This window comes from Fragaria vesca, linkage group LG2, assembly GCF_000184155.1.
Source record: "Fragaria vesca subsp. vesca linkage group LG2, FraVesHawaii_1.0, whole genome shotgun sequence".
NCBI lineage: Eukaryota > Viridiplantae > Streptophyta > Magnoliopsida > Rosales > Rosaceae > Fragaria > Fragaria vesca.
Window position 1 is genome coordinate 25,439,783 of NC_020492.1, and position 15,546 is coordinate 25,455,328.

The following is a 15,546-nucleotide window of genomic DNA, read 5'->3' on the forward strand; positions in this document are numbered from 1 at the left end:
GAAAAGTGTTGGATTAAATGAAAAGAAAATGACACTTGAATCGGAGAATTTGATTGGTGTTGGATAGCAAATACAAGGTACACACGTATCTGAGAGCTATTTATATGATTGATTAATTAGTTTGGAGGTCTATCTCGTAACCTTTCTAGGTATTTTCAATCAGCATCTCACCCCTCACCCCTAGTTGGGGTCCGGATCCTCTCCTCATAACTCTCTGCTAATATTACCTCATAAGACGATCTTGGCCGTCCAATTTTAATCAACCGCTAAGATGTCTCTGAGTTTAGTTTTTTGGTTTAGTTTTCGTGATATTTTCATCTCCACTCATCTCTTCCTAAATTCTCGTCAGATGTCTCATCTGTTCTACCTCACTTCTTCTCTTCAGTCTTCTCTCAAAATCACTCTCTTGCTACAGTTGCCCGTGCGTTATGCTCTTTCCTTTGTATATTTGTTGTTTAATATTGTTGTTGAACTTAAAGTATATAAGAATAGAGAAGCGAGAGAACTTTGGGATTTTGATTGAAACTAAGCTTTACCAATTTGACTGCAATCTGCAAACCAAGTTTTGCAGAGTGATCCTCAGCAATTTACTAAGATTATGATCAATAGCCTTCAGCCTTCATCTCTCTCTCATCTACCCTTTTCTCCATAATTAAACCAAATCCATTGCAAATCAACCCCATCTTCCCTGTAATTTCCATCTCCGGCGAATGGTGGGTTATGCGTCCCGATATTGATCCTTAACACCCAGAACCGGAATCTCATTCCTTCCACAATTTAATCGAATTTGCGACGAATTGGGGTTTCTTCTATGTCAGGGGCAAAGTTGGCAGTGGGTGCTCAGATCGGCTTGCCGGGCTTTCGATGCTTCAGATCCTGGGGGAGTGTATGCAAAAGGGGGAGAGAGATGAGACTCGACGAAATACTATGAAAAGACGTGAGGAGATGTAATATCTCAAAAACTAAACTCAGAGACATCTTTGCCGTTGATTAAGATTGAACAGCCAAGATCGTCTTATGAGGCAATATTAGCAGAGAGTTATGAGGAGAGGATCCGGATCCCCCTAGTTGCTTATCCTACTCAACCCGTTGTACAGATACATAAATTGAGTTACAAAATATGGAGAATCCATAAACTTTTTCCCAAAAAAAAATTTCAAGCCCTAATTGTTGGAGAGAAAAGATCTCACATTAGAAAAGGAACAAATAAAATATAAATTATAAGTTGATGAATCATATCTAATTGTACCAATACCTTTTGTGATTGAAACTCAACACGTTAAAGGTGGTTAAGTTAGGACAATATCGATATAATGGTGATCTATGGGTCACGCTAGCTTGTCTCTGTTCAAGTTGGTATCAAAGCGGGTCACTCTTCAACTATGTCTCCCAACATAATGGGCCCAAATTTGGGTTCATTGAATTGTCATTAGAAAAATTCTGATTGGCTTCATACCATACCAAGTGCCTCAAGTGTCTACAGTGGGCCTTGGACCGAATCACATTATCGATTTCCGATGTGGGAATTAGACTGTATGAATTCTATGTGCAAACCTAAAAAGTTAGGTTACATGTGAGGAGGAGTGTTGGAGAGGAAAGATCTCACTTCAGAAAAGAGACAAATAAATTAATTATAACTTACAAGTGGATGAATTATACCCAATTGTACCAAAGTCTTTTGTGATTGAAACCCAACACCTTAAAAGTGGTTAAGTTTGAACAGTATTTACGGACCATGCTTATCCCTGTTCAAGTTTAATGTCTCTAGGTTTTGGCCAGTTACAAATAACGAACAACAACGATACTTTTTGAAATAATGTCAGAAGAGGTCCAAGAGTACGTAGTAAAAAAAAAAGAAAAATTCTTCAATCCTTAAAAGACGTAGAGAATTCGTTTTCTAGCTATAACATCTTTTTTTTTTGGAGAAAAAATGAGATAGTTCCATTGATAGAAATTATCACGACCAAAACAGTCAAGCAACAGAGATCTTAAGACCACTCAAGCCAGCAAAGCAAAAGGCTGAATCCAAAAAAGTAAACTAAGAATTGAAAAACTACCTCAAACTACATCTAAAAAGGTGAATATGAAAACTAGAAAGCAAATTGAACCTGCCACACCCTAAAATCGTTTCCTCCTCCGATCAGAGACCTCAGACCCTAATGGTGTACCTTTCACAAACAAGGGTTTTTCCTAGTGCAGCTAGGACACTACTTTGCCTTAGCCTTTGATTCGAGGCCTGTGTCACCGCCGGTAGTCTTTGCCGATCCTGGTTCCATTGAATCCAATATCACTCCCAACTGCAGCTTCTTCTTGTTCCGACTCCCTCTCGGGCGTCCTCGCTTCTTTGGAGATTTCTTTGGGGATTTTCCAGTTCTCTTAATCTCTAGTGCACCACCATCTGAAATGGTAAACCCCATCTCTTCAGGATTCAAGGCAAAGGCACTAGAGCAAGGGCATGTCGAGCACGCTTCCCATCCATCGGCTCCTCCTCATCCCTGTCACATCGAACTCCGACAATCTTTGCCGGAGATGAAAATTTTGGGACTGCACGAATCTAAATAGGTCTCTTCTCTTTTGGAAAGAGGGCAGACAAAGGCGGCAAAGCTGGTGCAGTTAGGGTGCACCACCATCTGAAATGGTAAACCTCGTCTCTTTAGGATTCAGAGGCAAAGGCACCAGAGCTAGGGCATGTCGAGCATGCTTCCCATCCGTTGGCTCCTCCTCATCCCTGTCACGTCGAACTTCGGCAATCTTTGCCGGAGATGAAAATTTTGGGATTGCACGAATCTGAGTAGGTCTCTTCTCTTTTGGAAAGAGAGCAGACAAAGGAGGCAAAGCTGGTGCATGCAATTAGGGTTTTGGAAGAGTTGGCCCAAAACACCATGGGTGGTGCACTCATGGTCAGAACCAGAGCACCATGGGTGGTGCACTCATTGTCAGAACCAGATCCTCTAACATTCTAGGGTTTTCTTCAGTCTCCCTAGGGCACATCTCTCCCCTATGATTGATCATTGAACAAGTACGACAATGTCTCAGAAGCCTTCCGTACCTTGAAAAAACTTGAATAATGTCCACGGGGGAAACCCTAATCCGACGTTCCAATCTAACCGGTTGGTGCAGAGGTAAGGTGAGCCGACCCCTTGCAATTCCATGCTGGAAACCGCCGCGATCCACCTGTAGAACAAAGCCGATTGTCTCTGCCACCAATCTCGCCGTGGCAGTGGTCGAGAGAGCCGCTAGCAAGCCTTGGATCTCGACCTAGATCCAAACAAAGGCTAGAAGGACAGCTATGATATCCGAGAAGCCATCGTAATAGTTGAGAATGATCATGGCTCTCTAGTAAGCCCGAGGACCTCATTGCTTTACCTGGTTGACATGTCTTTTTGATGCGAAGGTTAATAAGAATCTATCACCCCTTGCTTGAACTTCCATCAGAGTTGGAAGCCTCCACATGGAGTGGACAACACTCCTGAAGGCGTTGAAGACGACTGCACGTGTGGTGTTCAGTCGGCCGACGAGGTAGAACCTTTGGGCTACGAAGCCGCTTTTGGGACACCAGAGATTTCCTAAATCCACCAGTACCTCTTCGTTGCGTAAAGAAAGCTTCGAGATGAGGCTTGCAGTCACAGAGGCAGCCAAGGCTACACTTGTCTTCGTTTCCATGGAGATCATTGCCATCGAATTGGGGTAGTGCCACTTAGCTCGAAACCCTAATCCTAAAGTATATAGAGAGTTTTTAAAGGAGCCGTGGTATATTTTTATTTAATGTTTCCTAGCTATAACATCTGGAGATATGTATTTGTTTCTTATTTAGTAATCAATAATCACTTAATCAAAAGTACTTAATTCTTTATGTTGAACCTTCATATATTTTTTTTAAATTACTTATTGATATCGTTAGATAGCCAAAATAATTAGCTATAGTTTCGCTTCCTTACATATGGAGAAAAAAAAAAAAAACAGCAAACAACAAAAACGACGACCAAATCTATGTAGTAAACAAAACTTACTAAGTCTCTAATAATATGCTCACATAATTTTTTTTTTTGAAATTTAAGTCCTTTGCACGAGTGTCAACATCTCGCTTTCTATCTTACTAGCCTTCTACCCGTGCAAATTTGCACGTTGTCACAAATTCACCCAAAATTAACGAGCGGTTAATCCACTTTCTATCCACTACTCATGTTTTTCTCTTTCAAATTATCTCTTCAGTTTATTTATTTATTTATTTTTATTTTACAATTTATCATAGTAGCCTTTTCTCTTAAAATCTGAATCAACTTAAGGGTAATTTTGGCAAAACACAATTTGGTAATTTAGAAACTGCTCGCATTATATATAGTAGAGATATGCATCTAGTTTCATATATGCCTAAACACTCAATTGTGGTACATATAAGCCTTAGATATCCGCATAAAAGACTAGAAGAAAACAAACTAGCAAAGACTGAGTCCCCAATTCGAAACACATTAACAACATCCTTTCCTTTTCATTTTGAGTTAGGAATGCGATTGCCCATATCTTCCTCAAAGCCAATTGCAACATAATTCCTTGCAGTCTTCTCTTCTCACCTCCTGCTTCCAACTTCTTTAACCATAAGGCATCTTATTCTAGCTAACTGTCGGTTTGCCTTGCTACTTCTTGCCTCGATCACTTCTTCCAATTGAACTAAGCTCCATTTGAAGAGTGTGCTTGTCAATTGCTAAATAAGCCGCACCTTCTTAGGTGAAATATGAGTCACTCCTTCATCCTCCCTTCGTAGCTGACAACACAATGCAACCACCGAAGTATCGGAAACTGGTAGTTACCAGATAATTGTATGCCGCAGATGCTGTGTTACTGTTACCATCATCAAACCCTATAGCTTTCATGGCATTAAAGAGTTGAAAACATCCCTAGTACAATAGTAGAGATGCCAGTTCTGAAATTCTCGTGTAGCTACACCCTAGGGGTTGAAGTAATGCCCGACTCCATGAACATATAGGTGCCGACACAAGAGCCCCCGACATGAGATTTCTCTGCGTGCACCCAACACCGTGTGCTCTATTTCTGGATCATCCTCATACCAAGGTGCATTACGACATGGCAGACCTACATGTGTGGTACAAGCTGAGCATCTCCTAAAAATCTAATCATAACCAAATTTGTAGCAGAGTCTAATACCTTCTTCCACAAGTCAAAGAATTTTCACCATATGGACTAGGGTATGGTGAAAGATCTGTTGCACAACCTCCTTTGAAAATGGATAACCCTACCTGTCAAATCCAAACATAAACTCCCATAACAAAAACAAACCATCCTCAACACCTGGAGCCTCCCTGCTCCCCAAGATCAACACATCTCCTAAAATATCAAATATTAATATAAAAGAATTCCACCACCACCAACAACAAAGACAGTTAATACTTTACTACTGGATTTTCAGAACATATCTAATAATGAACGAAAATAATGAATAAATAATAAGCGGAAGCAGCGTCTGACTATACCTCGACTCTATATACGCTCGACCTCATTTAAACTTAGCCTGCAAACTGGGCATTTAAAACCAAAAGGCCCAGGGAAAAGTAATTTAAAAACGTTAGAGTGAGTGGACAAAAATAAATTAAACAATTTAACAAATACGTAATTTAAATACTTTCCCACGTTTCAAATTTAATACTTAGCTACACGCAACTTTGGTAATCCAAATAACTTTAAATCCAGAATTCATAAAAATAGACAAACCAGCCTCGCTGGTTAATCAAATACAGAAATCTCAAAAACAGAGACAAACCAGCCCCGCTGGTTAATCAATTACATATCTAAGATAAATAAAACGAGGGGAAGAGATATCACCATGTAAGAGGAGCCTCCAAGGCTCGGGTTGGTGCCTCCCAGGCTATAGTAGCTTCCCACGCTAAGTGCTCAACTCACCTAGGGTGAGAACCACTAATAAGACTAGCTAGCAATAAATAATAATATCCGATCGGTGCCTCCCAAGCAATAATAGCGTCCCACGCTAAGCGTTCGACTCACCTATGGTGAGGATCGCTAATAAAGCTAGCTAGTAATGAATAAAAGCGACTCTATAATACAGTGACTAAAAACATAGGAAATCACTTAAATCCATAAAGCTTCCCCAAGATCATGCAAATGGTACAGTTTCCAACCGTACTTGGAAATTATCATAAGAAATTTTAAAATAAAACTTGATGACGTGTCTCACACGTCAAAATATTATCAAATCTATAATTATAAGCGAGATTTAATTAACAAGTATAAATTGTAAATAATTTCTCAATCCGAAAATTCTCGCTAAAAATATTCTCAATGCCAAGATCGATAATCCACAAATCAACGAGAAAGTTATAAAAAGAGAATTACCGAAAATCCCATTTTTAGAAATCTTTTATAAATCTCAAAGTCCACCATTTAAACAATCATAGTGAAATCCGGAATTCAAAAGGAATTTGCAAACTTAAATGCCAAATTAATAATCCGAGCTCAAATCTATAAATCATAACCAACAATTAAACAATGCATCCAACTCAAATATATTTCAAAACTATATCATAATCCGAAATTATAATATAAGCTCGGAAAATAAAGTAATAAATTATAAAATCTTGCATGCATATTTATTAAAAACCAAAGTGTCTACTCACAAATTTAGGCATAAGCCCGACGATATCTGAATCGCCACTCAAGCGAGATCCCCCTCGTATCCTGGCACAATAAAAATGCTTAGAACCAAACTTCAGTTCCGGAAAATAAATACTTAAATATAAACACTCAAATCTCTTCCGCTTAACCCACTACTTTTACTACGGTTAAGCTTATCGGATTCATGTCAAACTCCACCCACAATCTCATTTCATTTATTTCAACCTTCTAAAACAGAAATAAGGGAAATCCAACGGTAGGATCTTCCCGAGAAACACACCGATAAACCCAACTTCGAATAATCCCAAACATATTGTAGACTTCATCATAATTCTCAAACTTCACACCATTGGACTCGTCTCATCATAACCAAATTAAATAACATGAAAAACTACCCAAAAGAGGCGGCGCTGCCGGCGGAGTGGCCGGCCACCCAACTCCGACTACCTCCAATGACTACCAAATTTTGACACAATCATCCTCTCAACATTCTAAACAACTTTCATAACTAGCACAAAATCCAATTTCAAGCCTAACTAGGGTAATCGAAGCCAAACATTAAAAATCTCAATTTAAAACCCTAGAATTTCAAATCTTCAATTCTCCTTACCTAGCTCGAGTTAGGTCGAATCCTTTTAAGGGTTTGCTGCACAAGATGAGAGCTTCCAAATGATACTAGCAGCTCCAGCTATGGTGACCGGAAAAGGGAGTTTCCAGCGAAAACACCTCCGCGGCACAGTCGCAACTTCACGACGAAACTGCTCCTTCATGGTGGCGCGACACGGGTTGCCACCTACTTAGACTTGTAAAGGATGCTCCAAGCTTCAAATCGATACCAAGCACGCCACTTAACTCGGACGGAGGCGGAGAAGTGGCCGGTCGGAGAAGAGGCGCGGGAGAGGAGAGAGAGAGAGAAAATAGTAAGTTTTTGATTTCTACCTTACCTCAAATGGTAAGTTTTTCTTTTTATACCCCCAACCGAAAATAGTAACTTTACATTTTACACCGTAACTTTCACGTATGAACTCCGATTTTAACGTATAGCATGTCCACGGATTCATATTAACGTCCTCTATAACTTCCTTAAAGAAATTTTCCCAAAATAATTTTTCTACAAAAAGTCAACTCCAGGGTCCTTTAACAATAAACGGTTACTCAACTCAGTAAAAGGTCAAAGTAACCTAAAAGACAATAACCGTAAATTAACTTAAGAACCGGGATGTGACACAATTGATAATTTAATGACAATTTTTTTTTTGTTGGGTCTACTTAAACATTTGCTAGGTAAATTTAGCAAGACTTATAATTATGCAGTCATTTACGTACAAACTATCTCCATTATCATAACTTAAAATATCTACCAATTAATGAAGTCAACTTCCTATTCTATTGCATGGTCGGCTCACGAGCTCTTACAAAACTTATTAAAATTAATTTTTTTTCCAATATTATAAAACTATGGATTATAAAATGACAGAGAATATGTAATTCGGACAAGAACATGTTATTTCATCATAAAAAACTGTTATTTTTCTAATTAAATGTACATTGATCGATTCGGAATTGACTCATCAACATAGTTTAGGATAATTCATGGAATCAGAATTCTACTTTCCGTTATTTCATCTTTACAATTAGATGTGTGTGTCGTATTATCATATAATTAAGGCTGGTAAAGTAGTACGTTGGAAAATCGTATTATAATATATAGGCTGCTTAATTTGCATATATAGCTCGTATACGTTAGAAATGCCATGCTAAATTTGGAACAACAAAAAACCTAGGTACTAATGTGGGACTCGAACTTTGAAGCTATTTCATATATATATGGGAAATGTTGTCATCTAATCCTTGGGTAGGAATAAAGTATTGTACGTCCATTCGATAAAAAGAAAATAAAGGCATTGTACGTTGGGATGCATCATTAACTTGCTAATTGACAATTGCAACTGTCATTAGGTTTTCTAATATCTCCATTAGTGTTTGACCTAGACATAATAAACCCAATTCGATCATAAAAACTATTCCGTTTGTGTCAATGGTTGTTAGAATTAATGATATCAATAATCTGGGTATATGGCGCACATATATGCCATTTCATTTGTGGTTTACTTAATCTGATACCTTAACATCGTGCCAGTGCGTTCATGCCGGTGCGTCTACAAGTTTAGAGAAAACTTGTATTAAGAGCTATACGCACTTAAGATTTCATATATTCGAAGGCATTTCTTCAATTTTATATTTTTTATTTCATCTATCTCCACACCTATAAAGGGAAGTGTGATTTTGGTGTCAAAGGCTTCACAAATATTTTGAAATACCCAAATTGCCCCCATTCAAAAAAGCGTGGCTTTGCCCTCATATGACCCAAAAGTCACATATAACCCAATGAATCGAAGGGGGCAATTTATATATATATATATAAGGCTTTTCCATTAAGGGATCACTTTACAGGGCACTTCCATTGAGGGATCTATTTTTTTGTACAAATTTAGGGATAGGGTATTTGACACACTTACCGATTATAAAATCATATTTTTACCGTTCAATTTGTAGTTCTATATGAGTAGATCATTTCTACAAATTTTTAGAAAATTTGGTGATCATTAAGTCACCCAAAAGTTTGATTTATTTTTAATGATGTTGAACGGTCCAGGTTTAACATAAAATGTTTAAGTTTTGTTTTAATATCAGTCATCTAAACTCATTAAAAAATACAGCTAATGATGTGGGCCTATCCTTAGATTTATAAAAAAGCTAAAGGGATCCCTGTAATCAAACCATCCAAGCTCACTTCTATATATACCATAGAAGTAGTGAGAGGTTCCCTGTAAATAGTTATTGTTTAGGTAATTTTAGTTTTATTAGTTGTAATTACTTCATATATGACAATTTTACAAGTATGCGTACAAATGATTTTTTTTTTTGAAAATAATAAATCATTCATTATACGAAAGCCATAAATGACGAGATTAGAATGACCATAGGGATCACAATAATATCATTATATTAGACATTTTGCTCACTTATTGTGAGCTTGATACAAATCGACAACCGATTGAATAAAATCCTCAGAGTCCTTTCATACTTCAAAGCCGAGACATACTCATCAGTCAATACCACTTGTCTCTCTTGGGCATTATTCAAATCTGCTTTAGCCTTTGACAAAGCATATGACAGTTCTTTATTGGAAACTCTAAGAATCCTTGCTTCTTCTTTAGCCTCCTTAAGATCAGCTACAACACTTCTAATTAAACCCTGCTGATCTTCGCACTTCTTCTCCATAATCGCTTCAAGACGAGCAACAGATCTAATGGTCTTTTCCATCTTCTCTTTCTCCTTCTACAAAGCTAAGACATCCTTTTGAGCACGAGCTACGCCTTGTTCAGCCACACGAAGACGTGAAATAACTGAAGGATCTAGCTCGAGCACATCACTTTTCATAAGTCCCTAGAGCAAGTAAACCAAGTCTGGAAGAACAACATTACACTTCCGATGGAAAACTTCCTCGCCGGGTGAAATGTTCTCCTTCACAGGCAGAGGCTCACCAATCAGCGCTGCCGCAATTTTACGAACGAGAAGGTCAGTGCACTTTGAAAACTCATGAGCAGATTCAGGGACATCTTCTCGAACGGCTGGAATATCTGGAATCTCCGGAGGAGTCAATCTTTCAAAAAGATGGCGTTTGGGTTTCCTTCTATTGTTCCCCTACAACCTCTAATAATTGTTCCCTCAACGGCCTTGGATCAACTCATTTTTCGTTTCAACCCAATCCGTTCAAGCACTTTCGGATCCATTGGTTGAGCTATCTGCCGAAGTTCCACCTTCAAAAAGTTGGCTCGATTCGGAAGAAGAGGCGAATAGAGAGACATGCAAGCCAGATGATGTCACTCCAGATGATGTCACTAACACATCCCCTTCGTTTGATCCATACTCGTCAATACATTACCAGAAGAAAGACTTTAGCCGACGAAAATAAAAAAACCAGGCTGACGAATTATTTTTTTGTTGGCTAAAGTGGACTTTAGCCGACAAAATTTCCCTTCGTCGGCTAATTAAAAATTTTCGTCGGCTATGGTCAACTTTAGCCGACGAAATTAAAACTTCGTCGTCTGAATAATTTTTTTCGTCGGTTATAGTCTGTGAACTTTAGCCGACGAAATTTTTAAAAATTTAGCCGACGAAAAATATAATTTCGTCGGCTAAAGTGCCTTAATTTCGTCGGCTAAAGTATTTAAATATTTGCAGATCTGGACAACAACTCATCTGGAAAAAAAAACTATACGTAGAACCTTCAAACGTAAAAACGTCGTGAAATAAGATATGACCAGAATGGTGAAATACGTCTACAGTTGAAAAATCACGGTATTCTGGTAAAGTCTCGGTGCCGATAGTTGCGGTCAATGCAATTTACCCTTATTATTCACTATGCTGCAGATTTGGTTTTTGGTGTCCGATTGACTATTGTGATACCTTTCCGGAAGCGTAACGGCCCTACGAGTTAGACTCATCGCTAATGCCATGATGGATGGGCATTTTTGGCCATCCGAGTCCGTTTAGGGCTTCAAAATGCAGTTTTCTTATTTCCGATTAGAGTTGACCGTTTCGATCGAGCCCTTAACGTTGTCGAATCCAGTTGAATTTGTTACCATAGACATCTTTCGTCATAATGATCATATCGGACGGTCAAATTTTGGTTTGTAAATTTTAGTCATCGGAATCACAACGTGTCTACTATTTACCGTTATTATTCCCTATGAGGAGCCCTATCGTCGGAAGGTAAATGTCTCAAAATTTTTATATGGGCAGTTGCGTCTAATCTACGTGAGAGTTTTTTGTGTGGAAGGTTTGACCAAACCACGTAATATAGAGGGAGATATGAGCGTTTTCGTGTGATAAGTGACGATGGATTAGGGTTACTTGTTTCGATCAAGTCCTTAACGTTGTCGGATCCAGTTGAATTTTTTACCATAGACATCTTTCTTTATAATGATCATATCTGACGGTCGAATTTTGGTTTGTGAATTTTAGTCATCGGAATCACAACGTGTCTACTAATGTTGTATAACTTGTTTAGTAGGTTATACAACTTTGTGAACCAACTCTATATAGGAAGCAAAATTATCAAAAATCTCGTGAAATAAGATGTGTTCAGAATGGTGAAATACGGCTATAGTTCAAAAATCACGTAAATTTGGTAAAGTCCGGTGCCGATAGTAGCGGTCAACCCTATTTACCGTTATTATTCCCTATGGGGAGGCCCTATCGTCGGAAGGCAAATGTCTCAAAATTTTTATATAGGAGGTTGCGTCTCATCTACGTGAAAGTTTTTCGTGTGGAAGGTTTGACCAAACTACGTAATATAGAGGGAGATATGAGCGTTTTCGTGAATTTATAGACTTTAGCCGACAAGATATTAAAAAGTCGTCGGCTAAGGTCAAAATTTTGGGCGGTAAAAATTTTCAAAGGACTTTAGCCGACGAAAATATTTGAAAAGTCGTCGGCTAAGGTCAAAAATTTTTGGGCGGTAAAAATTTTCAAAGGACTTTAGCCGACGAAATATATGAAAAGTCGTCGGCTAAAAGTCGAAAAATTTTCAAAAATTTTCAAACCAAAAATTTTTTTGGACGGTTACAACCAAAAATTTTTCAAAAGAGTTTAGCCGACGAAAATAAAGAATTTCGTCGGCTAAAGTTCTTTATATAGGAGTTTTACCGAAGGTGGATGGTAAGAAGTCTATTTCGCCTGCCAAATTTTCTTCTCTGCCTAGCTCCGTCGTCAAGCCACCGGAGACCGCCACACTTGTCTCAAAAGCTTCGCCGTCGTCTCTACAGCTTCGCCGTCGTCTCTACTTCATTGCTGGATAGGTGGTGCATCGAGTGGCGCCGCCGTGAGAGATAAATCGAGCTCCAAAACTCCGCCGGTTCGGATTCGGTGTCGATCGAATTTCTCCTTCCTCATGTCACCATTTGGTGAGTTCTATATATGGATAAGTTGAGTTTGATTAGTACTACATTCCCCTAGAATTTGGTAGCTCGATTCGGTGTGTGTGAGGAGAATCGAAGATTTGAAGTTTTTAGGGTTTAAAATTGGGGATTTTTATATTTTGATTCAATTGACCTGTTTAGGCTTAGAATTGGGCTTCGACTTCTTCTAGAAAGTTGTTCGAAACGTTGAGAGGAAGATTCTGTCAAATTTTGGTGGTGATTGGAGGTGGCCGAAAGTTTCTGCAGTTTTTTTTTTTCAAAAACCAGCAACTTTAGCCGACGATATTTAAAGGTTTATTCGTCGGCTATAGTTATTTTAAAAATTTTTTTATAAGGTTTAACCGACGAAACAAACTATATTTCGTCGGCTATAGTTATTTTTTTAAAATTTTTTATAAGGTTTAGCCGACGAAACAGACTATATTTCGTCGGCTATAGTCTGGGGAAAAATTTTTTATTACAGACTTTAGCCGACGAATATCTTAATTGTTTCGTCGGCTAAAGTCTTGGAAAAAACCGACGACATGTTTTTCGTCGGCTAAACGCGGGACTTTAGCCGACGAAAAAAAATTTCATCGGCTAAAGTCATCACAGACGACCTTTTCCCGACGAAATCTTAGCCGACGATGGCTCGTCGGCTAAGATCTTAGCCGATGAATTAAGCTAACAGGCCGACGAAAATTTTTCGTCAGCTAAAGTGCTTGTCCTGGTAGTGATAACAATGAGAGTCTGAGAAGACCCCTAATTGCGAATGAGACCCTTTAGCGTCCGATCACCAGATTGCGAGACTCTTTTATCGTAGATACGACCAAGTGATTTTCCCCTATTTTGCCCTTGCGACTAAGCACCCGGATTTGGTTTATTCATAGGAGGAATGGCAATCTTCAGTTTCTTTACCCTACGGACAAGTTCTCCTTCTCTGGGTGGCATATCATGAAACTCGCACCCAGCAACATGACGAAAGTCTGGGGGACTCACTTGAACAGACTGTGCATATTTGCCCCTAGCACAAACATTTGCTAGCAAGGAACCTACATTTTCATCTTGCATCATAAAACCATCAAATTTTTCTACGCAATCGACAAAGAAGGAAAATCAGAAATGAATCAAATCATCCAGAGCAATGTTGCGTACATAATAGGAAACGCAACAACACTTACCTTGCTTACGAGACAAACCATATGTTATCAACATCTAAACGGACGACAATCGATAAAAGTCAAATTTGCCATATTGTCGAATGACAGCCTTCACTCTATGAATTTGGCAAATCTCCTAGTCAGTTAGCATAAGAACATCACTAGTTGCAAGGCAAGATCACATAAAAATCGCAGCGTTATATCGAGTTCAATAAAAATCCCAACAAGGAAAAGATAAGATGAACTACAATTACAAATGGATTGAAAGATGCGAGGAACCTCCAAGCCCTGGCGATACAGGGGAAGTTGAGAAGACTCTTTTTTCCATCCTCTCATCGCAATAAAGGCTCCCGATTGCCAATTGGATCCAAATTCAGGAGCACGATCAAACATTTTCAAATACTCTGCTCTTCGAGGAACTAAAGATACAGATCCTTGACATCCACTCCTTTGACAGTATCTCAAATCGAAGAAGTATTTTCAGCCTGAGATGGCATCACAAGCCCAAATTCTTTCCTCAAGACACACAAATGATTGGATCATCTTCAAGGAAACAAGACAAACTTGTCCAATCGCAACTCCTAATTCCGCGAATGTACAATGCATTTTAGGAGGTAGCAGAATCATTAAACCATCTCTAAGTTGAGATCGAAAGATAATTTTTCCATTTCTTGGGTTTGCAAAAGACTCCTTTATTTTCAATGGACGCAATTCTAACCCTTCTGGCAGTCAAAATTGAACGGCAACTTGCCTAATTTCTTTGCTCGACAACTTACTCTTAATTGGGTCAATAGGGGTTCGGTCAGGCAACCTCTCAACTGAACTATCTGTGCACGACAGCTGGCATCCTCAATCCAGCGCAAAACCCCTGCCTCGGTGCCTATAAATAAGGGCCTTGCTCTACCCCAAAGGTAACTTGAGTTCTCCATTCCTCACTTCTCAATCTTAATTTTCTGCAAATGGCTAACTTGTGTGTCAGAGTGAGTTTGCCTGGATCCGTCCGGGCGCCTCTCTAACCTCGTTGTTCTCTTGCAGGTCAAACCCCTTAATCTCAAACCCAGACAAATCCCTTCTCGAACGGATGCGGATCCGTTTGACATCTTTTCTCCTTTAGATTTTCATCACAAACAAACCAATATAAAATTGCCACGTAATATGGTTGAAGAAACTTTGGGTATGAGGCGACTACTCGTGCTTTACGTAATAAACAAATGTCATGTAAAGGGAGACAAAGCGTTATGGAGAGAAAGATCGTTAGTAAGTGGTATAGCTAGCTAGTAGAGCTAAAGAGCATATGGTTCTCCTCTTGATTCCCACTTGCTTTAGCTTTGACACGAACCAATGCTCTTAATCGATCTGACAATACTCTTGGATATTAATTTATCAAACTAATTACGGACTGTTGATCATATATATGGTTATATATATATATATACACTGTTGATCATATATATGGTAATATATATATATATGTACAGTTCTTATTTAGAGCGAAGTTTCGCTTTGAAATTAAAGTGTGAAGTTCCTTATTTGACTCACTTTTCAGTCATATTTTCACATCTCTCAATTGTTCAGTTTGTAGATCCTATTGCATAGATCACTTTTTATGTAAATTTTCATCGAATTTGATGATCGTTAAGGTATTGAATTAAATTAAATCAATGAACAGACCATAAATCTATCTAATCAGAACTGTCTATGTAAATAACGATTCGAAAACCCAAACGATCTTCAAATTTGATAAAACTTTGCAGAAGTGATCTATGCAATAAGAT